Here is a 25,350-nt window from a genome sequence, read left to right as displayed (position 1 = left end):
TGGCATTACACTGCATGAATAAATTTTCTGAGATCGCGGTCAGTTCACTTCCGCTATCAATTACAATATTGACTGGTGTATGCTTTACCATGGCCTTCAAAATTGGTTGAATTTAAAAGGGTTGGTTCTGTTCTTCTTCTTCTTGCATCAACGAATCCTCCACTGAATCATACGTGAGTCTTTTCAGGGATTTCCCTTGTGAATTCGAATTTTCTGTAGGATGGGCTTCGACTGCTACTTCTCTCTCTTTTATTTCTTCTTCTCTATTTCTTCCTTCATTTACGCTTTCTTCAACATCCTCTACATTTTCCTCATCCTCGTCTATCTTCTCCTTCTTCGTCGCTACTTCCACATAACCGCATTTAAACGCTCTAATTATCGCTTCGTAACTTCCTTCATTATATACGTTGGGTTGTGTGCCCACTAGTAACTTATTTTCAACTTCTGCAGACTGTGCATTATCCTCACTGAATTCGCTTTCCCTGGTTTCAATCTCAAATAGCTCTGCAATACTCATTACTTCGTCCTTTCCTCCTACATTCCTTGTGCATGCCTCTGGTAATTAATTTTCATCGTCAGTATTCTCCCAATTAATTTCGTCTCAACACGATATTGTTATTTTCTTGTCATCGTTTTCATCTGGTCCCTGTGGTTTTGTTTCTTCCTTCTTCTCTTCTCGTGATAAGGTATTTACTTCTCTGTTCAAGGTGCTGCAATTATGCTGGGTCGGTGCATCATTCTCTTTGGCATGGGCGCTTAGCTGTCAATTCGAACGTTTATCGTGGTTTGGTGGTCTTACCTCAACCTCTTCTATCTGTATTCTCTTTTCTTGCTAAGTTTGTTGATATTGGTTTCTTTGTTGATAATTTGTCGGTCTATTGGTTCTCCAATACCCGTTCCGGTTGTCATTGTTCTCTCTGTAATAGTTGTTGCCGTTCCTGAGTGAATTATAGTTATTGCCATATTCTCTTCTAAATCCATAACCGTTTCTTTGTTGAAATCTGTTGTCGTTTCTTGGTGCGAAGTTGTCACGTGGTTCGTAATTATTGTTTCTTCGTACTGTGTCTTGTGGGTTCCACTGCTTTTTGCTTTCGTTTTCACGTGCGCGTCGTCTTTTTCTTGCGTCATCTTCCGAAAATATGAACTCTAGTTCCCTTAGAATTCCTTTAAATGCTTCGACGTCATTGCCTCCGCGACCTACTAATCATTGCTGGTATTTCAATGGTAACTTCATCGCGCATGATTTAATCAACACTGTATGGTACATTTTAAGCATTGATTTTTCTTTGCCATTACTTCGAAAAATGTCACGGGACTCTTCTCTCCTGATTTTTCAAAATGTGGGTTCTGTAATAATTCGTACTTCACTCTGTTCTGTGCTTCGCTGGACCAATATCGCGAGAGAAACTTCTCTCTGAATTCTTCGTACGATCGGCATGTCGCTGCAACAATCTGCATGGTTTCTGCGACTCTTCCTGACATGTGTGCGCATATTAAGTCTAAATTGTGTGCTAACGTCCAGTGTTCTGGTAATCCTACTCCGAATTGATCAATAAAAGTTTGTGGATGTAATGAGTTTCCTTCTCGAAAGTGTTGAAATTTTCTGACTGTGAGGAAATGATGGTTGTCGTACTTCGTCATAGGTCCATAAGAAATTCGCGATTCTTCGCCACTTTTGTTTCTGATCATTTCTCCCGTCGTTCTTTCCGGTTGTGGTAGATCCATTGGATATTGTCCACTGTAACTCTCGCCTACCATTGCGTAGTATCGATGGAGTGGTACGCAATAATTTCCTTCCATCTGTTGTGAACGGGTTGCTGAATGCATTGCACTGTACTCTTCGCGACCTGGCCTTCCATTGTCACGTATTGGTTGGGTATCTTGTCTGACTAACCTTGCCGCTTGATTGCAAGATCCAAACTGTCTTGAAACATTCATTTGTGGTTCTGCATGTGTTTGTGGTGCCGTTTATTCATCAACAATTTCGAAACGTGTTTGTTGCTGTGCAGGCTGTCTGATTTCACGTATGTTACTTTCCGCTTGTGATTGGAATCGCAAATGCGTTATATCATCGTTAATTGCTTGTTTTTCCGGTGGTGTTACAGATACGGATGTGGTTGCAGACTCTGTGCTTGTTCGATCCTGTTCACTACGCTCTTCAATGGTTTACAACAACTCTGTTCGCAATTTCTGAAACTGTCGCTTCGTTTGGGCTTTTATTTTGACTATGCGGTTATCATTTCAGCGCTGCTTTTGTGATACGTTTGTGTAACACACTGTTTTCAACAATTTCACGCGCTGTACCTGCTGCTTGTCTAGTAATTACGTTTATCTGTTTCTCTAGTTTCTTGACTTCTCCCTGGGTGTTGTTATGTAATGTTTTGATCTCGTTCCGAGTGTCATTGCGCAATGTTTGCACGCCCACTTGTACCTTGTCAATGTCTGTTCTCAATTGATTGTGACCTGTTATTAAGTATCCTATCACTTCTCGAGATTCTTTTGCCCCGTCTTCAATATGACTTGGGTGTAACTGAATTTTTTTGTTTTGTTCCTTAATCTCACGCATTTGTCTCGTGGTTCCTGCATTCTGAATTTGAATTTGGTTCGCTATTTCTTTTTTTTGCCTTGTCATGGTTTCCGTAATTTGTTGTAGTAATTCTGCCAAATTGGTGGGTCCTATTGCGTTTTCTTCCGACGTCCTACGCTCTGTGTTTTCTCCCAAGTGTTGGTTCGCAACCGATTGCATTGAACTGTGCGGTGACACGTTTCTGCTCGAATTCCTTGTACTCTGTGGTGAGGGAGCTCTGATTACTTGTAGTATGGGTTCTACGTATTCAAGATGCAAGTTAGAATCCTCATCGACTGTCTCTCTACTTTCCAGCTCCTCTGTCGTATGCTGACCTACGTTTTCTATGCCTTGGCGTACATTATCCTCGTTATGGTGCGTTATGTGTCCTATTTCTCGTGATACTGCATCGTCTGTTGTACTGTCCTCTATTCTCTGTCCATCTTCATGCTGGATCTCTACCTCAATTCGGTCAATGTCTTCATCTGCCACTGCTAATCTTTCCGAATCACTTATTTTCTGTTTTAAAAACAATTCAAGCACCCTACTTCGCGTAAACATGCGCTCATACGATCTCACGCATTTCATAAACTTTTTGCATACAATCCATTCACTTACTTGTTGGTTTAGAACCAACTTGTCAACGACGTATCCGCCACCTGTGCGCTTGCATTACAGAGAAAACTTAATTCTAACAAAATTAAAATTCATTACTTAATTATGCTATTGTCTCTCCTAGAATGTCTCACTTTCTATTGAATACTTTCTTACTGTCTATCGCTGCAGCTACTGTTTTCAACTATTTATGACTAACAAAAGAAATTTTTTATTACGAAAATTTTTTAACAGGATATTTTTCTGACCCAGTTGGGCATGTGGTCGACCTTCAATCATAGTATTTTACCATCATGGCAGGGTCGCCATTATCTAACATTCTGCGTGGTGTCTGTTTGTTCTAAGTCGTGTCTTCCTAACACTTTCGCTCAACGACGGTCTGAGCGTGTTTTTTAGGGAATTTACTAGTCTGAACCTGGGACATGTTGCTGGTAAGGAGACGCCAGACCACACATGACATGTAGAGTTCAGAAGAGTTCAGTGAGACTAGCGATGATATAACCAAATATTTAATGATTTCAGCGTCAGCTCCACTGCACTCCCTGTAAGAGAATCTTAATACTAACTAAATTTAGTGGAAGGGGTTCAAGGCTTTCCTAGTTTTAGTTAGCTGCTAAAATAACGTCGACAAAGCAGTTAAGTTTAGCACTGGAAATTTTATTCTACTCACAAAACATTGTTTATAAATTGCACTATTGATAAAAGGAAATATTTTAATACAGGATGATAAAAACCAAGTGCGTTCTACAAAAATGAGAACGAATATTCCCTGAATGGGTTTCCAACTTCTACAATGGATCGAAGGATGACCTATGCCATATCACATCCATAATCTAGGTTTAAGTAAAGTTTCATAAAAGAGAAAACTATCAAAATTGTCTACAGTGACCCTCAATTACCTTTAATTACTTATTTAACTTGTTATAATTTACAGTGGCTGATGTGGCTTCTCAATAATTAAATAACAGAAAAATTATCGCGTTTCAGATTTTAACTTCAAGTAGCAAATGTGAATTCCATGAGCTTTAATTGATGATCGACACTAGTATTACGTAAAAAGGGGATGTAACAGATGAGACTTTCGCAGTTCTGAGTGAAGCGTTATGCGATGTTATGCGGCATCGCGTGCGTTCATTACCTTGATGGTGTTTAGGCAGCGTCATGGGGCGGCGGGCGGCGCAGCTCCACACAGCTCGCCGTCTCGGAAGCAACTCTCTCCTAACTTCTCCTTACTGCAATTTACCGAAGTTGGTTTTAGAAAAGCCATCTGGCTGTTTTCAACTGACCAATCAGGGTCTCAATGTTAACCTTAAGCTCCGCCAACCAAACGTCTGTATATGCAATGAGAAACTTTATGCTTTTCGTGCTGGGGCAATGTTTTTAATGTTTGCTACGTCACAGAGACGTGAAAAAGTCTCATGCTAAAACTTGCAGCTGGTGTGGCCCCTTTTAGTGTTATCGTAAGATCTATACTGTTCTTCTAGAGGTCTCTATCTTTTAACATGGGCTGGGGGGTGCTTTTGGCGGTCGCCTGGTGACGTGGGTGTCCGCGTCCCTTATCGTAGGGCCTCCTAGCCTACACGATTCTGCTCTCGGATTCTATTCTCGTTTCTCCCCTCGGAACTGCGTCTGTTTCACGGTGGGAAGGTATGACATGTATTTAGGCGTTCTTGTGTTAGTCTTTGGTGTTCCATTTGCTCACTCGCTGATCATATTACTTTGGTTAATTTAATGTCAGGATTTATTCGGAGCTATGTGACATACTGCCGGATTTGCTTATCATGTCAGGGTTTTCATGGAAGGTGTTGGATTTGCCTGACACCTTACATAAGTTCTAAGTGCTTGATGACCTCATATATTACGTCCCATTGTGCTCAGAGCTATTTGAACCACTTGAAGTTGGTGAGGGATAATGAACTCCTCATTACAGCCTTCAACCAGGTTAATCTGAATTTAAAGCACATTTATCAAGCTCAATTAGGAACTCATGTCATTCAATGAATTTGTGAAGGTATATCGAGATTTGTCGAATCGCAGACAGTATGAGTTTTCTCGTTATTGGTAAAACAAGTAGACAGAATGGTGCCAGATGTAGACGGAACTTCCAGCAGTATCTGTGTACATATATAGCTATGAAAGAGATGAGTTCGTTAGTATATATCGTGCAATGGACAAGTTCGCATGCATTCCAGGTACTCCACCCGACAGTATATGTATGCATAGATACATAAAATGTCTACACATAGATGAAAAATTTCACTCTATCAAACATAAGGTAAAGGAATAAGGTTAATTATCTAGAGGTGCATATTCACACCTTTCTGAGATTGATCAACAAATTAGATACTAGATTTATCCCACACGAAAAGAGCGTAAACGACTTAACTGTAAAGGTTGACAGAACTGGACAGAATGTAAATAAGGTGGACACTGTGAAGGAGTCCACTTAGTATACAACTAGATGTCGAATAAGCACAAGGTCATCACAGAATGGAAGGCTGTTCAATAGAAGTTACGACTGGTAACATTAGAACACTTGGAAGATCGAGAGCGGACACTGAGAGAAATCTTTGAACCAGTTACTGAATCTTTCAATCATTTCCCAGTTTCATTAACCTTCACAGCGATACTAGGATAGAAAAATTTTCGATATCAATGGTGAAAAACCATACATATTGGCAATGAAGCCTATAAGTTTAAAAGAAAACAGCAGTATACTTAGATGACAGGGAATTTTAAAGAACAACTGGTATATTGAAACCCATTTTCCTAAATGTCCAAAAGAACTGTAAATTTTTCACATTAAGATCTGTATATGTATGTTGAAATACTGTATTTGACCGCTGTACATAGGAAAGGTTGAAATCGGCACAGCGCGAAATACAGAACCATTATAAAACCTATATTAGATGCTTGATATAGCATTGGTTATGGTATTAACACTCGTCATAAAAATGTGGGCAGTAGACCTCTACAAAATATATGCTGTGATGACCCCAATGGGCTAATAGATCGACTATGACTGCTCATGCTTTGGCCTCCAACATTAATGGACAGGGAGAAGAAGAAGAAAGACCGAAGACTACCGCAATTTTTCAAATAATTTTCATGATACATAACTGCATGAGGAACATATACTATTGGCTAGGCCATTAATGTACAACATGGACAGCAAGAGCCATATCATATAGTCAACAACGGTTAGCTTATGGAACTTCACCTGGGATTCAAGTATCTTTTTCCCGATGCACCACTGCCAGTTTACTGTATCCTTCGCTGCCTCACATTGACGATTTAACACATAAATTTTGTCGCTCTTAAATACTAGAAACTAGATAACACTTCAGTGTCTGTAGAAGACTCCCTTCACAGGACAATCTTCTGCATCCTGCCTGCATGGAAACTTTCTGCGTAGTGGCAAACCATGTTAGATATCAGGAAGGAATGTCATTCCTTTAGACCACGACGAGGTGGTACGGCACACTACATACAGCCAATCAATTTGGTTGCCTCTAGCCACAGCACTGAAGATACACTCCTGGAAATTGAAATAAGAACACCGTGAATTCATTGTCCCAGGAAGGGAAAACTTTATTGACACATTCCTGGGGTCAGATACATCACATGATCACACTGACAGAACCACAGGCACATAGACACAGGCAACAGAGCATGCACAATGTCGGCACTAGTACAGTGTATATCCACCTTTCGCAGCAATGCAGGTTGCTATTCCCCCATGGAGACGATCGTAGAGATGCTGGATGTAGTCCTGTGGAACGGCTTGCCATGCCATTTCCACCTGGAGCCTCAGTTGGATCAGCGTTCGTGCTGGACGTGCAGACCGCGTGAGACGACGCTTCATCCAGTCCCAAACATGCTCAATGGGGGACAGATCCGGAGATCTTGCTGGCCAGGGTAGTTGACTTACACCTTCTAGAGCACGTTGGGTGGCACGGGATACATGCGGACGTGCATTGTCCTGTTGGAACAGCAAGTTCCCTTGCCGGTCTAGGAATAGTAGAACGATGGGTTCGATGACGGTTTGGATGTATCGTGCACTATTCAGTGCCCCCTCGACGATCACCAGTGGTGTACGGCCAGTGTAGGAGATCGCTCCCCACACCATGATGCCGGGTGTTGGCCCTGTGTGCCTCGGTCGTATGCAGTCCTGATTGTGGCGCTCACCTGCACGGCGCCAAACACGCATACGACCATCATTGGCACCAAGGCAGAAGCGACTCTCATCACTGAAGACGACACGTCTCCATTCGTCCCTCCATTCACGCCTGTCGCGACACCACTGGAGGCGGGCTGCACGATGTTGGGGCGTGAGCGGAAGACGGCCTAACGGTGTGCGGGACCGTAGCCCAGCTTCATGGAGACGGTTGGGAAAGGTCCTCGCCGATACTTCAGGAGCAACAGTGTCCCTAATTTGCTGGGAAGTGGCGGTGCGGTCCCCTACGGCACTGCGTAGGATCCTACGGTCTTGGCGTGCATCCGTGCGTCGCTGTGGTCCGGTCCCAGGTCGACGGGCACGTGCACCTTCCGCCGACCACTGGCGACAACATCGATGTACTGTGGAGACCTCACGCCCCACGTGTTGAGCAATTCGGCGGTACGTCCACCCGGCCTCCCGCATGCCCACTATATTCCCTCGCTCAAAGTCCGTCAACTGCACATACGGTTCACGTCCACGCTGTCGCGGCATGCTACCAGTGTTAAAGACTGCGATGGAGCTCCGTATGCCACGGCAAACTGGCTGACACTGACGGCGGCGGTGCACAAATGCTGCGCAGCTAGCGCCATTCGACGGCCAACACCGCGGTTCCTGGTGTGTCCGCTGTGCCGTGCGTGTGATCATTGCTTGTACAGCCCTCTCGCAGTGTCCGGAGCAAGTATGGTGGGTCTGACACACCGGTGTCAATGTGTTCTTTTTTCCATTTCCAGGAGTGTATAATGCGTGAAGAAAATGAGTTGATTTTTGAGAAAGCTAGGCAAGGAATGGCCCTTCTGTTTGAGGTAATTTACATTTAAAACAATATTTGGCGCTACCACTACTAGCAGTTTGGCTAACATTATTGTAGTTTGGTGGTTAGAGTCACACTTTGATAAAGAGATTAATCTGTCTCCATCCGAACAGGCCTTGGAAGGTCCAGCGGTACCACCAGGCAGCCGTGTCATCCTCAGTCGATAGGTATCACTGGATGCGAATATGGAGGGGCATGAGGTCAGCACACCGCTCTCCCGCCCGTATGTCAGTTTTCATTGCGGGAGCCGCTACTTCTCAGTCAAGTAGCTCTTCAATTGGCTTTATTAGGGCTGAATGCACCTCGCTTGCCAACAGCCCTCAGCAGAAACGAGTGGCCGTCCATTAAAATCCTAGCCAAGCTCGACAGCGCCTAACTTCGGTGATCTGAGGCCGTTGTGAGATTAAAAATGTAATTATTGTCCCTCGACGAATGCAATACCTTTCTGTTCGAATTTACTAATTATTACCACACAAAACATAGGTGACATTCAATTAATGGAAATAACTTATTTTCATTCGGAACGTTGTGTTGTTGTTGTGGTCTTCAGTCCTGAGACTGGTTTGATGCAGCTCTCCACGCTACTCTATCCTGTGCAAGCTGCTTCATCTCCCAGTACCTACTGCAACCTACATCCTTCTGAATCTGTTTAGTGTATTCATCTCTTGGTCTCCGTCTACGATTCTTACCCTCCACGCCGCCCTCCAATACTAAATTGGTGATCCCTTGATGCCTCACAACATGTCGTACCAGCCGATCCCTTTTTCTAGTCAAGTTGTGCCACAAACTCCTCTTCTCCCCAATCCTATTCAATACCTCCTCATTAGTTATGTGATCTACCCATCTAATCTTCAGCATTCATCTGTAGCACTACATTTCGAAAGCTTCTGTTCTCTTCTTGTCCAAACTATTTATCGTCCACGTTTCACTTCCACACATGGCTACACTCCATACAAATACTTTCAGAAACGACTTCCTGACACTTAAATCTATACTCGATGTTATCAAATTCCTCTTCTTCAGAAACGCTTTTCTTACATTTTATATCCTCTCTGCTTCGACCATCATCAGTTATTTTGCTTCCCAAATAGCAAAACTCCTTTACTACTTTAAGTACCTCATTTCCTAATCTAATTCCCTCAGCATCACCCTACTTAATTCGACTACATTCCATTATTCTTGTTTTGATTTTGTTGATGTTCATCTTATATCCGCCTTTCCAGACGCTGTCCACTCCGTTCAACTGCTCGTCCAAGTCCTTTACTGTCTCTGTCAGAATTACAGTGTCATCGGCGAACCCCCAAATCATGTCATTCGCTTGTATTTAGTGTACATTGGCTGTTCTGGGGAAAGAGTACAGTGTCAGGATAACGTTGACCGGTGACTTTTCCGTATTCAAAGATTTGGAGATCAGTATGGCAATAGAACATTATGTCTCTCAAACCATAACATTTGAAGAAACGAAACAATGATGTCAGACTATGATTGACGTTCCCTCATACGATGACAGGTGGGAGTATGTAATGCTGTCAGGAACATTGTTGGTATAGTAGGTGTGAGGAGGCATAATTTTCCATGGTTATATTGAGCAGCAATTCTTTGTATTGGTCCACTCATCACTTAGCGTTCTTGTGACACAGTAATCCTTCCCCATGTGCGTCTTTCAGAGCTGCATAATGCCCTGACTCCCTTTATATGGATGACTATGAGCGACAGTATCTAAATGAGCAGGCGGCAGAAGCCTTGGAATGAGAGGATTTTCGACGAATGAACTGGCCGGCTCGTTCCTCCATCTTAAATACCATCAAGCACGCGTATGATTCATTGAGGGGGCATGTTGCTGCACATCCACATCCACCAGCGACCATTCGGCAGGTGTCAACTGCGCTTGTGGAGGAATCGAACGCCCAGCCACGAGAACTCCTCGACCATCTTTGCGTCCAGCGTGGGAGCACGTTGCAGAACATGGTTTGGCGACCGTGGTGGTTACAAACCCTATTAAGAACCATGTCCGGCCTTTTGTAATGTCCACAGGACCGTCATAAATTATGGTGACATAAGAGTAAAAATTGTCTCTGAATAAAACTGCCTTTTCTGTTCGTCTCATTTCTTTCAATTACCTTCTGCAGTATACTGCTACAGTTATATGAACGGTCGAAGTGTTAACGAGCTATACTATTCGGCCGTGGTGCATCATGCTAAAGTTACTTTCACCCTTAGGTTTTTGAGACTACTGCTGCAGTAAAGCGACAAGGGTGAAAAGAGACGAATGACTGAAATCTTTTTTGTTCTACATCTACATATCTACATATACACTCCGCTAGCCACCAAGCGGTGTGTGGCGGACGGCACAGTTTGCGCCAGTCATATTTCCCCTCCTCTGTTCTACTCGCGGATCGCGCTAGGGAAAAACCATTGTCTGAACGCCTCAGTATGAGCTCTAATTTCTCTTAACCTTTAATGGTGATCATTGTGCGATTTAAAAGTTGGTGGTAATAAGATATGCTCCAAATCCTCGGTGAAGATCTGTTTTCGGGATTTAGTGAGCAGCCCCTTTCGTTTACTGCGTCGTCTATCTGCAAGTGTGTTCCACTTCAAACTTTCTATGAGATCTGTAACGCTCTTGCGATGGCTAAATGTACCAGTCACGAATCTTGCCGCTCTTCTTTGGATATTCTCAATCTCTTGAATCAGACCCAACTGGTAAGGCTCCTATACAAACAATACCCTAATACTATCGTATTCCAAGCAATTTCCTTCGAAGGACTGCATCGCCTCAGGATTCTACCAATAAACCGTAATCTAGAATTCACCTTATCCGTTACTTGTGTAATCTGATCATTCCGTTTGGGGCCATTTAGAATAGTCACACCCAGATACTTCACGGATGTTACCGCTTTCAAAGACTAATCATTTATTTTGCACTCGTACATTAATGGGGATTTTCGTCTCCTTATACGCAGTAGGTTACACTTACTAACATTGAGAGATAACTGCCAGTCATTAACCACGCATTTATTTTCTGCAAATCCTCATTGATTCGTTTACAACTTTTTGTGATACTACTTTCCTGTAGACTACAGCATCATCGGCAAACACTGTAATGCCCCTGTCAATACCATCAACCGGATCGTATATGTAAATCGTTAAAAGCAGTGGACCTATTACGCTGCCCTGGAGCACACCTGAAGTTAGGCTTGTTTCTGTTGAAGTCGCCCCGTTCAGGACGATATACTGCTCCCTGTCTGTCAGAAAACTTTCTATCCAACCGCACATGTCATCGGATAGACCGTAAGCGAGCACAATTTGGAGCAAGCGACACTGTGGAACTGAGTGGAACGAGTTTCGAAAGTCGAGAAATATGACATCAACCTGGGAGCCGGTAAACAGAAAGAGTTTGTTATTCTAAATAAAACCATTATTCCCTACTGGTGATTTTAGGGAATGATGAACAGAGAATCTTCAGTCTGAAGTAAACGCTCATTTGTAGATCGAGTGTTTGCGATTGATCTTAGATTGCGAAAAGGAGCCAAAACATATACTAAACTTATAGCCCATTGTGTACATACAAGGAAAATAACGAAAATCTTGATATTGCATTAAATACAACAACTATGCTGCTAAGGTCTGGAATATACGACTTGATTTTAAAGTGTTACATATGCTCCTTGGTCAGCAAAATTGATTTCCCTGGGAGTGCCATAACGAGGTCCTCCATAAATCTGCCTGCAAGAAAATCTTGGAGTCCCTGAAAAGGAAAATCCATTCCGCGGGAACCCGGAGGATTCGAAAAACCTCCGTTTACACACGTTAAATTGGACGTAGTGAAAGAGATGTAGAAAGATTAAGATATCTACCCAAGACTTTTCTCCACACATTGGAAAGCGCAGTTGTAAGGTACTGTGCTTGTTGAAAGAGACATTCGAAGACAATATATTCGATTACAACTTCAAATCAAAAATTACAGTGATAAAACAAAAAACCGTAAAATGAAGCTATTGCTTAGGTAAAAGCATTCAAAGACATTTTTCTCTATCGCATGTAATAATGTTACAAAATCAGTTTTCTAAATGATACACGTTTCTGAAGGAATCATTCTAAATCAGGAAGACCGTTACTTTACAGGACTTTTGGGAACGTTTTCACATATCATTCATGATGCCTTTGTTTTTCGTTTCATTCGACCCTATGTATTACAGCTAAGACAGGAAACTTTTTACTGTACGGTTCTCTTTCCTGTTACTGCATGATGTTGCGCAAATTCCACAGTAGTTCATAAAAACACCAGCTCAATATTTTCTGTTTGTTCCTGTTGGTTAATGCTTGAAAGCAACAAGCGGATTGTTTACGTGAACTCTGTGCGCTGGTTGTGTGAATGTAGCGACAGCGAGAATTGTTCTGTATACATATCCGGACAAAAGATCGGCTGGAACGGTTAATGTGACCTCTGAATTAAAAACTGAGAGTGGCTGACACTAAGCGGTAACAGATGTATTTAATTATAAAGAGGCTTTATTTACGGAACGCGCGTTCAGATCAAAAATGAAATGAGTTTAAATATCCGATACAGGTAACAAAGCTCTCGTCACAAAAACTGCTTCCATTATTCAAATCACCAGTAACTGACAATAGGCTTCATCTCTTGGACAGCAACAGCTAATCTGAATCGAATCCAGAGTTGATAATCTTATGAAAATATTACGGTTCAAAAAGTAATGACTGAGCTCACTAGCCAGAATGTGTAACGCGATAGGGAAGAGTGTCCTTTCCATGAACGGCACAACTTCAGGCAACGTTATGGGCTATTCACAGAGGAACATCCACTTTTCTCTAAGAGAAATAAAGCTATTAGCAAAGTTATCGATACGCTTCGGAACTTTAATAATGTAATGAGGTACGCTGATGCGACAAAGAAACTGCCAAAGGCGCCCTTATTCAAATACAGAGATATGCAGACAGGCAGAATACGGCGCTGCGGACTACAACGTCTATATAAGACAACAAGTGTCTGTCGCAGTTGTTAGATCGGTTACTGCTGTTACAATGGCATGTTATCAACATTTAAGTGAGTCTGAACGTGGTGTTTTAGTCGGGACGACCGGTTGAACACAGCATTTCCAAGGTAGCGATGAGGTGGAGATTTTCCCGTACGGCCATTTCACAAGTGTACCGTCAATATCAGGAATCCAGTAAACAATAAAATCTCCGACATCTTTGCGGCCGGAAAAAGATCATGTAACAACGGAACCAAAAACGGCTGAAGAGAATCGTTCAAAGTGACACAAGTCCAACCCTTCCGCAAATTGCTGCAGATTTCAGGGCTGGGCCATCAACAAGTGTCAGCGTCCGAACCAGTCAACGAAACATCATCAATATGGGCTTTCGGAGCCGAAAGCCCAATCCTGTATCCTTCATGACTGCACGACAAAAAGCTTATGCCTCGCCTGAACCCGTCAACACCGACATTGGACTGTTGATGACCGGTAACATGGTGCTTGATCGGACGAGTCTCGTTTCAAACTATATCGAGCAGATGGACGTGTACGGGTATGGAGACAACCTCATGAATCCATTGACCCTGCATGACAGCAGGGGACTGTTCAAGCTGGTAGAGGCACTGTAACAATGTGGGAGGTGTGCAGTTGGAGTGATATGGGACCCCCATACGTCTAGGTAGTACTCTGACAGGTGACACGTACGTAAGCATCCTTTCTGATCACCTACATCCATTCGTGTCCATTGTTCATTCCGACTGACTTGGGCAATTCCAGCAGGACAATGCGACACCACACACGTTCAGAATTTCTGCAGATCAGCTCCAGGAACAATCAATCTTCTCAGTTTAAAAGCTTTCGCTGTCCGTACCATGTCGTGTTACGCCACTTCTGCGTGCTCGCGGGTACCCTACACGATATTAGGTGGCTTTACCAGTTTCTTTGGCTCTTCAGTGTATAAGCAATACTAATTACGTATTTCGTGATTACCACTTTGGTGTGAACTCCTTGACTGTGTGTCCCTTGATTCGATTATGCTAGATTTTGGAGCTTCTGTATCTAATAGAAAGTATCCGGAAACCTGTAAGTGAACTTTAACGTGGAATGAGTCCACACTTCGCCCTTACCGCGACTTTAGCTCTTTTAGGGATACTTTCAATGAGGTGTCTAAATGTCTGTGGAGAAATGGCACCCGAGAGCCGAAAAGATAGTGATGGGGCCGTTGGGGTTTGGAGCTAACTTACAAGTTGCGAGTGGATTTGGAAATGTGAGAATTATTTGAGATTTATTACTGCCACGGAATGACTCTCTTCACCTAACACCCATACGAAACACTACTGGAATCTGTGTGCAGTAAACTATCCAATCGCTTACTAACGTTTGCTGACCCCAGTACTGAAACCTCAGTTGGAAACTTGTCATAAAAACATAACTAACATGTAATGTCCCACTAAAAGGAATCACAATTAGTAAATGAAGCAGGTATATTCTGCATTGATGTGAGACACGCTATTCGTTGAAATGACTAACATATTATAACAGAATTATGTATGGAATACCATGTTCAAAGTAAATAGTGATGAGAATATATCCTACAAAATATGAGTCGATCTCAGTTACTTCACCTGTAATTCTCGATTAGGAAGACTGCCGGGACGGAATACTCTATGTGATGCATCCGTCCTTGTGTAACAAGGATCACTACATGACTGACTCTGTCTGACATGACAGTGATTATGAACCACAAAACTCAAAAGTCATACAACTTGCAATAGTTGGTAACTGCTGCCTGATGTTGAAAGCACAAGCCTCTAAGGGTGTAAAGAAACTCAGAAAATTACGGGTGTGCAAAGATGCTCACCGTACACAACTGCCAGTGGTGCGTGAATTCTGTGCTCGGCGCTGCGATGAATCAACAAGAACGCGACCAAAACGCCTCCGCTCACACGAGAACGTCAGATTTCGCCTCGATCGACATCTGCGGCCGATGAGTACACGGCGCCGTCTCCAAATAAACTCCTCTCCTCTGAGCTCTGGAGCAGACCCCGATGCAGGCACCATGCCGTCCCTCAACGAAAACCCGTCCCTAGGCTCTGTAAACAAGCCTCTACGGTGTTCCGGAACGAAGTTTCCTCTCCGATATTCCACAAAGAACTCCTACCCATCTCCCTCTAAAGTCCTCACATAAAAAAAAATGTAACTCTGGATGGAGCGCCTCTGAGACTCATCGTCCCAATTGCATATGGCAAGAACCACTCGACGCCAGTGAAGTAATCAAGAACAGTTTCGCTGTGTTCCTTGAGAAGAAGGGCACTAGGTTCGCTCCCCCCCCCCCCCCCCCCCCACCCCCCCACCCCTGCCACTCAATATAAAGGCTTGCTATCAAAAGTGACTGACGCTACCGCTGTGTTTCTGACGTCGCTATCTGATTTTCAATCATGGAGCTAATTTTTCTCTTTTAGCACACACGGGATATCACTTGGTACGGAAACAAAATTTTTCAAAAACTACTGCGACTGCACTGACGCCGGACTGTCTGACATCCGACAATGTGGGAATATATCAGATTCAGAGAAGAACAGTTTACTATGTTAGCGAACCCCTTCCTTGTCTCAAAGGAAGATCCGCGGCCAGCTAATCCGCTTGTACCTACTACATATTCCGAAAAAATTACTCTTGCAGCCGGGAACAATTTTCAGGACGCCAGTCCGTCGTGACAGAGGATCTGAGAGACCTGTAACTATTCCCCATCCAGTCTACCCGGCCCTTGCGCAAACTCGTGTAACGTGAAAGCAGCTACAAGTCCCCACATGTGTGGCACCATTCTACCAGCGGCCAGCCTCTTCCACCTTCCCTGAATTCGACTCATTGACGCTGTCCTCGGGTATAACTCCGAGTAGCATGTTTCTATCCGCATAACGGTATGGCAGAAAGAACACAAGATCTTAGTCAACAGAACGTAAGACCCATCACCACAAATTAGTCAGTGCAACTAAATACCGAGTCACGCAGTATGCAGTCAGCGCCATCCTGCGTCATGAAACGTCATGACAATGACGACAGTTCGTGTCGCGCCGTCCAGGCAAACGGTGTGGTTGCTGGTCCTACGCTCCCGTGGGATTTTTTAACGGGGGTGTGACCCCCTAATGGCCTTAACAATGTGAACAATGATTTAAAAAGGGTACAATGGTAACAGATAATTTCTATAAAAGTCAAACAGCTCAATCAGTTAATATGGTAATGCATGACTCAGGGAAGCGGGTTGGTCTTTCTTTCACGTCTAAGCAAGTGAACCAAGTTACTAGCTGCCAAAAATCATTTCTACAATTTAGGTACGCAGTTTTGTAGCCTTACCTCACTCAACCTTCTTCTCTTAGAAAAAGTTAACCTTTCAAAATAGGTCAAACGGATATCAACTGTGTTTTTTTTTAAATAGGAAACCCCATTTTTATTACATATTCGAGTAGTTCGTAGAGAAATATGAATGTTTTAACTGGAACACGCTTTTCGCTTTGTGATAGATGGCGATGTAATAGTGACAAACGTGTAAGTACGTGGTATCACGTAACATCCCGCCAGTGCGGACGGTATTTGCTTCATGATACGTTACCCGTGTTAAAATGGACCGTTTACCAATTGCGGAAATGGTCGACATCGTGTTGATGTATGGATATTGTGAACAAAATGCCCAACGGCCGTGTGCTATGTATGTTGCTCGGTATCCTGGACGACATTTTCCAAGTGTCCGGACCGTTCGCCGGATAGTTACGTTATTTAAGGAAACAGGAAGTGTTCAGCCACATGTGAAACGTCAACCACGACCGGAAACAAATGATGATGTCCAAGTAGGTGTTTTAGCTGCTGTCGCGGCTAATCCGCACATCAGTACCAGACAAACTGCGCGAGAATCGGGTATCTCAAAAACGTATGGCGTTGAGAATGCTACATCAACATTGATTGCACCCATACCATATTTCTATGCACCAGGAGTTGCATGGCGACGACTTTGAACGTCGTGTACGGTTCTGCCACTGGGCACAAGAGAAATTACCGGACGATGACAGATTTTTTGCACGCGTTCTATTTAGCGACGAAGCGTCATTCACCAACAGCGGTAACGTAAACAGGCATAATATGCACTATTGGGCTACGGAAAATCCACGATGGCTTCGACAAGTAGAAAATCAGTGGTCTAATCGGGTTAATTTATGGTGCGGCACTATGGGAGGTAGGATAATTGGCCCCCATTTTATCGATGGCAGTCTAAGTGGTGCAATGTATTTCTTACGTAATTTTCTACCGATGTTACTACAAGATGTTTCACTGCATGACAGAATGGCGATGTACTTCCAACATGATGGATGTCAGACACATAGCTCGCGTGCGGTTGAAGCGGTATTTAGTAGCATATTTCATGACAAGTGGATTGGTCGTCGAAGCACCATACCATGGACCGCACGTTCACCGGATCTGACGTCCCCGGATTTCTTTCTGTGGGGAAAGTTGAAGGATATTTGCTATCGTGATCCGCCGACAACGCCCGACAACATGCGTCAGCGCATTGTCAATGCATGTGCGAACATCACGGAAGGCGAACTACTCCCTGTCGAGAGGAATGTCGTTACGCGTATTGCCAAATGCAGTGAGGTTAACGGACTTCATTTTGAGCATTTATTGCATTAATGTGGTATTTACAGGTAATCACGCTGTAACAGCATGCGTTCTCAGCAATGATAAGTTCACAAAGGTACTGGTATCACATTGGAACAACCGAAATAAAATATTCAAACGTACCTACGTTCTGTATTGTAATTTAAAAAACCTACCTCTTACCAACTGTTCATCTAAACCTGTGAGCCATATGTTTGTGACTATTACAGCGCCATCTATCACAAAGCGAAAAAAATGGTCCAACTAAAACATTCATAATTCTTTACGTATGTAATAAAAAATGGGGTTTCCTATATTAAAAAACGCAGTTGTTATCCCGTTTGACCTATGGCAGCGCCTTCTAGTGTGCCAACCATAGCGCCATCTTGTTTCCTCCTTCAAGCTGGACAAGTTTTGTTCTTTGTAGTTTTTTCGTTTCACGATTATTTCGTGAGATATTTGGCCCGTTCACAATGAATGGACCACCCCGCATGCATCATATTCATCCCTCCCGTCCTTTACAATAAATCTAACGGATAACATCACAAGTCAACACAGCACTGCTAAATACGTCCATCACCTACAACACTTCAAGTCAGAATGTATCAAACTTAGCAGAGGCAAAGATTGTGCCACGACGAGAGTAAAGATTGTTTAACAGTGACGTAACTTGCTCTGTCTATAACGTGCACATCGATAACATACAAACCAAAATGACATGACGAGAATGATTTGAGCTTACACGAATGTTTGCCTGTAACCATTCTTCCTGCGAACCATCTGCAGAGGAGCAGGACGGGATGGAAGCACGTTAGTATACTACGTACTGTCGATTACACACAGAATGCGGCTAGTGATGTATACACGTACTTTAATGCCAGCAATATGCGCTGTTATGTAAATGAAACAGAACGTCATGTTTTCAGATGCATGAAGTCATTATATACAACGTACATGTGTTGTATAGATGTAGTATAGTTCAAGTGATATGCGCTATCATGTAAAAGAAACAGAATGTCATGTTTTCAGAGGCTTGAAATCATTATATAAAGTAAATGGTCGATAAAATAAAACTATCCCGGAAGATATTGCATGCACCATAAGATAAGCAACTTGACTAAAATCATTAGCATCCGACGTGCATGAAGAAAGTATACTGACGTAAAGAGGTAATTTCCACACCCACAAAGCAGCAAAACGAACGCCGAGTACCATGTATTTTCTGGAGACCAGGATATACGTTAATTCGTTCGAAAAGACAGTTAAGAGCGATCGTTATGACACCAAGTAACGACAGCTGAAATCACTCTCGTCGAACAAAAGCAGAATCGTTTTAAAAAACTGTGCAGTCACACTGTGTTCCCAGTCGAAGGACGTGTCCTGAAATCAAGGTAACAATTGCAATCGACAGTCAATTTTTAGAGATTTCAAGGGCGATTCACAAAGTGCTGATTCACATGATAAAATTAAAGGCAAAGGCATCAACTATAAGTGAAAAAGACGAATCATAGGAGGCTGACAATGCGAATGACAGGGAAAAATTAGACAGAAAGGTAAGAAGTATACAAAAATTCACCCATCGCTCCTCTATTCCACAAAACCTCATTTAATTTCAACGGCTGGGTATCTCACCTTATAACATTACCGATTCCTACTAAACATGGAATACCCAGACAACTTTACTCCTGTGGAAGAATACTTTGTTGACCGTAGTCGTGCGTAATGGAAAGGTACCAGACTGTTTTTGTTACTCTAAAAATATCTATTGGATGAAGCAATAGCAGAACAAACGTGAATCTAACCATGGTTCTATTAGTAATCAAGTTTAGTGTAACTACGTAAAGGGAATCGGTGCCCAGCCTGATTACGCAAAGTTGTAAAAGTACTAGCATAGTTTTTAAAGAAAGTTAGTAATTGGGATTAACTTTACGTGGCACTGAAATTCGACTTTTCTGATAGGGTACAAGACAGTAGCCTAGTGTAGCAAGGAGGAGTATTAATACGTTTAGACGACAAGTGACTCTCAATAACACTTACTATCTGGACGCTGCAGTAGGACACTAGTGATCGTACTGCTTCTGAGTAACTCTTACTACCTGTACATTACACTACGAAGCTAGTAATCATTATAGGTACACAATTATTAATGGTGGAGCACTACTAACTTTGACAAGTGATCCTTTCGTCAGTTTAATGATAGGAAATTGCTGCTTTTGAAATAGTTATGAAGTAATTGTATCTTTTGTATTGATTATTATTTCTATTCCCAAGAAATGTTCCCTTCCTAACATTATTTAGCTCACATGGGACATAATTTACCTGAATCTACCATAGACTGAATTTTTGTAGCTATTTTCGTACCATAGTACACTCAATTTATAAGAATGAATTTTGTACGTCTTGAGTAGTGGTACTGTAATATGAAATTCAAATCTGAATAAACTATTACTATGGGAACACAGAAACAGTCCATCATTAGCCTCGGATCTAGGCTGAACATTTTTGTCCCAACACAACATAGGGAAAAGTGTTTACTATATAGAGCATTAAATAATAAACACTGTTATCACAAAAACAGGAATCTTTAAACGGAATACATTAAATCTTCTCCAAGCAATTGTATTTAGATGGAATTTTTGCCACCCCTTACTGAAAATTACGTGAAGTATTTCAAAACTTATGGTCACTATAAAATTATGTACTTTATAGCTCCATTAAATTTATTATCTTTTGTTAATGAAGATAACTGCTTTTCAGTTCAGTAAAATATGATACTCGGAATTATCATGGCTCTTAGGATAGGATCCTGTCTAGGTAAACGACGAAGGATAAAAACGGTGGTTCAACACGAAGTTTACAGAACGGTTAGAAAAGGAACCACATAACCGATCCATGCAGTTATACATTACTCAACTGATAATTTGAGATGAAGGTGGTGCCAATGTCGATCTCCTATGCTATCCAGAGGAAGACAGCAAAAGTATACATGACTTTTGCTGCGTAACACAGTCTGACAATGCTCTTCTTAGCGTCGTACAGAGCTAACCAAAGGATTCGATGAATAATAAGCCAAATTACGTTCAGATCCGTGGCTATACTACATAATCTTGCTGTTCTTCTTGGTTCTATACGTTCATAAGATGAGAAAACTTCCCCTGAGAGCCACCGACTCCCTGGCCACAAGGGAGCTTTGCAGTTCGACCGCCAGATACACCTTTTCTATTGCCGCCAAACCAGTTTCGTTACAAAGAGGCTTCCCTACATGTTAAAGTGATTACAAACATACATGCCCAAAGCTGAACCAGTATTATAAATTACGTTTTAACATTTCCACTCTTTTACAGTGCATTACTTTTGAAATTACGTCCATAGACTAACTACAATTACATATATTATCATAGATAATGAACAAAATATTTATTTGTATGTTACTTAGAAGTGAATCTTTATACAGAAGCCACATTAATCAAAAACAAAGAAGTTAGTCTAGATAGCCAGACTCAAATTCAACCAAGGATGCCTTTGTAAACGCCTTCACAGCTTGGAGGCACCTCTCTGCTCTTATGGACTACAATAGGACACACATCATCCTTGCTTGGTGGCACACACTATGTGCATGTATCACAATCCATTTGGAACAGCTTGTGAAGCTTGGCCATGTTAACAACAGAGGATCATGGACATTTCTCTACAAAGTAGATATTCACAGTTGCTGTAGATATTCGCGTCCAAGACCGAAATATCATTTGATTTTACAATGGAATTGGTCTATAAGTAACTATGTATGTTCTGTCTACCATGTGTGTGTGTGTGTGTGTGTGTGTGTATGTGTGTGTCTGTCTGTCTGTTTGTTTGCCTGCTTGTGTGCGCAAGCAAACAAATATCCTAACATAAGTTTTCTGCCAGTACCTGTATACTTCATGTAAATATGAGCTGGCTGTATGGAGTAATCTAAAGCCTAATAAATTCATTTAAATGAACTGTAAATGAGAAAGAGGAATTTCGCTGTTAAATGCGGGACACAGAGCGATGAAATACCCTGATGGCATATATAAGATGGGAGGGGAAACGGGTAGCGTCTGCCTGCCAACGTGAGAATAGATGAAATGGATGTCAATTTCGAAAATATGTGGGCTCTAGTAGAATGGCGAGTGTTTGACATAACTTAGGAGGACCTGCGATCAAATAATTTTTAGGAGATAGAGAATACTGCTTCAGGACTTCTAAAATCACTAGGGCAGATGGAAACCGAACGTATAATCAAGTGAGTATAGTTAGACATGTCATACGAAAATTATTCTGAATAGAGAAAACGAAAATTTGAGTATATTGGATGAAAATGTTTTGTACAATTTTGGTAAACATTTTTGGAAAACAGTAATCAATTAATTGTTATATTTTGACTAAAGTTCACTCTTGATCACGTCATGTATGTCAAGTTGACTGCGTAGCGGCGAGGAGAGCTCCGCCTACCATCCTAAGGGAGCCATGGGTCTGATGATGGTTTTGTAGAAAGAACCGAAACCGGTTACCTGTGTCATTAAAACATACATGACGTGATCAAGACTGAACTTTAGTCAAAATATAATGAAAATGTTTTGATCTAAGAAAGGCATATCTGACAGAGGGGCAATCTGAAAAAGCTGCAGAATGGTGGAAAGGCTTAGCAAAAAGAAAAACAATAAACATGTGGTATCAACGTTCGATACCACATTTGTTATTGGTTGCAGTTATCGACCGCGGTCCGTACTAGTATCGCTGGACCCGCGAGTCGAGACTACCGCCGCCAGCGCCGCTCTGGTGCTTGCCACAAATCTCTAGCGTGCGTTCGGCCACTCTTGCTCGTAGGAAAGTAGTATAGCCTTCAGCTGACGGGAAGCAACCTCTAACAAGGCACTTAGTTAAAGTATGGCCTATCTGAAGCCTTCATAGCTCTCTGTAATTGTATTCCTCTTGACTATGAAGTAGTCTGTACCACCAGTTAAGTACAATATAATATTTTTTTTACGAACGACTTCTATTAATTTTAGACGTTGTAGACCCAGATCATGCAGCCAGCTCCTTATGGTCTTCACTGACAAACCTGCTGTAAATGCAAAGAAGAGATCTGTATGTTTCTATTTAGCATTGGCCACCAGTCATTCACACTGGCGGCGACTCATTCGTCGTCATCATAACAAAACATTCAGTTGTCGACCCAGACGAAGCACTTGATAAAATAACACAAAACTGTTGAAATTTTCAGTAAGAACTATAGAAGCTACAAGAAATTATGAGGGAACACTAAGAGAGGGACAGCAATCGAGCGGAGCTTCGACTAAAACCTGTGTAAGACAGGAATACAGACACTCTTCCCTACTGTTCAACCTGTAAACCAAAGGCGCAGTGAAAAGACAGGTTCAGGAATTAGACTAAAATTTAAGCTCGGATCATATCAGTGATGACATTCGCTGACAACACTGCTGTCCTGAGTAAATGTGAGGAAGAATTACAAGACATAATGAATGCAGTGAACAGTGTAATGAGCACAGATTTCAGAAGATGCATAGAGAACTAGCAAAAACCAAATACGAAATGTGATTAGCGATATTCTCAAACTGTGTACCATGAAGCAAGGAAGTGGGGCAGTTCTGCTACCTTGGAAGCAAAATAACACATTCGAGACACTACAAGGAGGACATAAAAAGCTGGTCAAAAGACGTCTACTGCTGGAACATGTCCGGCTAGTCTCGTTTCATTAGTATGATACATTTGTTTCACTCACGCTTTTACTTGCATGTGGCATCTCCACTATGTACATGATAGACTGCATTGTGTTATACTCTTTAAGATTCTGTTCCAGCATGTGCAGATGAGGGATACGGACTCTGACAGCCTCGTGTTCAGTTTATTCTGGTGAAATCTAGCCGTGCACTGTGCGTTAAATGTGTTGCAGAAGGTAATATCGCTATTTTCCGTAACTAATTTCTTTATTCCAGTGGCTTTGCATGATCATCTTTACGTGCCGTATTTCGTAACAAGTGGAAAAATTTCTGTATCGTTCAACGACTTATGAATTCTATTAGTGGTTTTGCATAGGGTAGCCAGGTGGATAAGCGTATCTTCTTTTATTTGTCCAGCAGCTTGTATCTTGTCAGACTAGCTTCTTCCAAATGTAAAAGAGAGTAAACTCTCTGTTACATATTTATATTGTTAGGATAATTTGCCAGTTCTTATCAGGATGTGCTGCGAAGTTTTATTGTCCACTGTGATTAGAAACCACTTGTATTCAAGATTAGTTTCACTTTGAATACCACCCCAATTGTGGAAGATTCATTTAAGTGTTTATGGTTGGCTTTGCAACAGTATTTAGCTATGTTTACTGCTTATCTTGGGTCTCATTCGGCTGTACACAATGGGAAAAAATTTTTCTGCAGCTGCTCCAGGCTTATATTTGTGTAATTGCGAAATAAAAAGTTTTTTCGCCGTTTGTTTTTTAATTTACTTTATTTCTGCTCTCCTGTTTCATCCTGATGAAAAGCTATGCTTGCACCACGCCTATAGTAATTACGTGTATCACTGGCAATTAAAATATCGCTGTTTCTAACAGTATTTTACTCTCGGATACTAACATTTTAAATCTTCATGTTTTAGTGTAAAATTGAGAGTGGATTGCAATGAACAAGGTGCTGTGTCTGTAATTCTACTTCTAGTCCAAGTGAACGTTAATGACATAATCTTTTCATCGATCACTTTCAGTTTAAATGTGGTGAAAGGCAAAAGTAGCTGCTTGTAGGCAATAGATTTAACAATCGTATATCTTTTTGACAGTGATCCCTGTTTTAAGTCTTTCAGAATTTTCATCCTGATTTTATACGCTGAATCCGCATCCGTCATAAACTCTTCCGAGAACGTTTTTAGTTTCGTCTGTTAAAGTCCTCAGACACATCAGTAGAACTCGTGAATCGCTCACTGCCGTTTCGCATAAGCTGCAGTCTTCATAACACATGTTTATTTGTTATACGTAACCACTGTACGTAGTGACATGGACTGCAGTTCAGGGCTGCTGCATCTCAACGCAGACGTCACACTGCGGGACGGAGCCGGTCCTCGTTTAACAGCGCTATTAACGCTGCCTACCAGCGCGGTAAATGGGGGAGCGGGCTCCGGTGCATTATGGCCTCTTCTGGTTAATTAAGATTTAAGTAATTGCTTCGGCAGTTAATCACCACTTACAAGGGCACCCAGCGCAGATATGCCTTCCTTACCTAAAGGCACCGGCGTGCTGCGCCAGGAGCTGCCGAGTGGCAACGGTTTCTTACCTCTACAGCTGCATCTACAACTAGCTGTAGACTTAGCAAACCTCTGTGAAGTGCGTGGTAGGTAGTACCTCCAATTGCACCCCTAATAGGGGAAGCAGTGAATGCTCAAAGTTCTCTGCGTGTGATGTAACTAGTCTAAAACTGACTTCGCGGTCACTATTGGGGTGATATGTAAAAGGCTGTCGCTTGAGAGT

The sequence above is a fragment of the Schistocerca serialis genome, chromosome 1 (assembly GCF_023864345.2).
Source record: "Schistocerca serialis cubense isolate TAMUIC-IGC-003099 chromosome 1, iqSchSeri2.2, whole genome shotgun sequence".
NCBI lineage: Eukaryota > Metazoa > Arthropoda > Insecta > Orthoptera > Acrididae > Schistocerca > Schistocerca serialis.
This window is presented reverse-complemented; position numbering follows the sequence as displayed.